Genomic DNA, 2,283 nt, shown 5'->3' with positions numbered 1-2,283 from the left:
CGGGGCCGTTACTGCTCAAATCACAGACCTGCTTCCTGCCCTCAGACTCCCGAACGTCCGCGGTGCCGAGTGAGGCTCAGGGGAAGTGCTCCGGAGGTCCAGGCTGAGGGTGCCCCGGCCTCCAGGGGTTTACATCCGTGATTTCTGGGATACGGGGAAAGGCCCTGGGTCGGGGCCTTTTCCCATCCCAGAGGGCGGGCTTGTTCCGGGCCCCGGCTGGGTGTGGGGGCGCCACCGCGGCCTCTGTGCAGCGCCTGGGTACCCGAGCATCCGCAGAGCGGGAAGGAGGAGGAGGGTTGGTGTAGAGAAGGCGCCTTGGAGAGCTGAACTTGCGCTCACGTGCCTTGTCCCGCCCAGCCCCTTGGCTGTCACGTGGGTGCGGGCTGGTTACGGCCAGGGTGGTGGGCCCTCTTTCGGCTCTGATCCTGGGCAAGGCCTTTGGACAGCCGTGTGTAAGTTACATTCCCAACTACTCAAAAGCACAGCCAACAACCCGGTGCTGCCATGTTGGCCGCAGACACGCCCGGAGGACAGTGGGAGGGAGGAAGGGACGCGGGACCCCTGGGCGAAGGTGCTTTCTGCAGGGGCTGCCACCGAGGCGAGGCGGGCTTAGCTTTTGCTTTTCTAAGTTTTGATAACTATTTCAGTAAATAAAATAAATGCAGCTGCCCGCAGAGGGCCGCCTGGAGTCAGGAGGGCCTGAGTTCGAATGCTGTCTCTCAGTGTTGATGTATGTGGGTGTGGCGTATTTGTGTATCTATAATCCGGTGGATTTTATTTTGAGCATTGACAGACATTTTGAGAAGGGGCTTTCTGTACTTTGCCACCCTTCCAGAGGGGTCAGGGCAGCCGCAGGAAGTTACTTAAACATTGATGGCCCTCCTCCTCGTGATTTCACCTCAAAATCTACAGGCTCCTTTTTCTTATATTTTGTCCAAATGTATTACTCTTCCTTTTTAAAACTTCTGAGCCATGGTCAGGGCATCTTAGTTCACCAGTGGAGTGAAAGGGGAGAGGAGATCTACCGAGGCGTGGACAAGAAGAAAGAATGCCCGGGCCAAGGCCGAAGGAGGTTTCACTGCACCAGGAATCCGAGGAATAATGAGCTGAGAGCTTGTTCTCTGACAAACAAAGGACTGCGGTCCGAGTACTGGGGCAGTGTAGGTGTCCGGCCTCAGCCCCTGCCTGAACTGCCTTTTGGGCCCCGGCAGTTTTGATTCTTCCGGGTTGGAGTGGTCTATGATGTGGCCGTATAATGTTACTGAGCAGTTCCCGCTGCTAAAGAGAGCTCCACTTGTGTGTGAAAGTGGCCGCTCCTGCTAAACTGAAAGGTTCACAAGTGAATGGTTATAAATGATCCAAATGTCTGTTTACTATGATCCCATCCATTTCTATTTCTTTTGTTTTGCCCTTGAAGGACTTACTGTATTTGTTTTTTTCCATAAGAGTCCTAGAATGAAGGACTTAAATGAGGAAGAGGTAAAAAACAATTCTAAAGTTAGCCGAATGATAACGTGTTAGATTTTTTTATTAATTGCAACTAAATGACCACAATAGTGTTATGAAATTGTGATGGTAATTCAGAGGCAAGAAAACAGACGTGTTTTGTATTGTTTCAACTGGGAAGCACAATTTTCATAAGAAATACATGATTTTGGCTAAAGCATTTTAGTACACAGGATGGGATTTGCTAATAAGAAAAGTAGCACATAGATAAAAGTGCCCATTTTTTTCAGAAACCATATTTATCACTCCTTTTTATGTGACGTTTACACCGCTCACTTGGGTTGTTGAGCGTTGGCAAGCACCACAAGCAGAAGAGGAGCAGAAGGAAAACAAAGATGACAAGCAGGTGTGTCCTTCAGAAATACCACTGAATTAATTTGCTCACCTAGAGCCATAAAAGATCCTTCAGCTTAACATCTGGTCCTTATTTTAAATGAGCATTGTTGAATTTTAGCACCCACTGTTTGGAGCTAAATTGATGAAGGCTTGCTGAGCCAGTAATAGAAAACATTATGTTGCCGACTATAGTCAAACGTTACCTGATTCTACATTTAAGCAGTTTTCTATTTTATCTTTGATAAGTTATTAAAAGGACATTTAAAATATTTTGTTTTATTGTGATTCCATCTTCTAAAACAAATACATTTTTTGTTGCTCACCAATCATCTTTTATTAGCTTACATATTTTCTCAGTTCAATAGCTTGAATAATATATTTTATCTGAGTGTAATTAATGAAATTTGATAGTCCTTTTCCATTTTGCTATCAATTGTTTAT

General features: G+C 46.6%; 1 protein-coding gene across 1 annotated transcript in view; it reads left to right on the top strand.

The window, feature by feature from the left end:
- CMC1 (C-X9-C motif containing 1) overlaps positions 1–2,283 on the top strand; it is a 91,601-nt gene that overhangs the window by 26,981 nt on the left and 62,337 nt on the right. The window lies entirely within an intron of this gene.

Source organism: Sminthopsis crassicaudata, chromosome 5 (genome assembly GCF_048593235.1).
Source record: "Sminthopsis crassicaudata isolate SCR6 chromosome 5, ASM4859323v1, whole genome shotgun sequence".
Lineage (NCBI taxonomy): Eukaryota > Metazoa > Chordata > Mammalia > Dasyuromorphia > Dasyuridae > Sminthopsis > Sminthopsis crassicaudata.
Note: the sequence above shows the minus strand (reverse complement) of the source record. Positions and strands in the feature narration are given on the sequence as shown.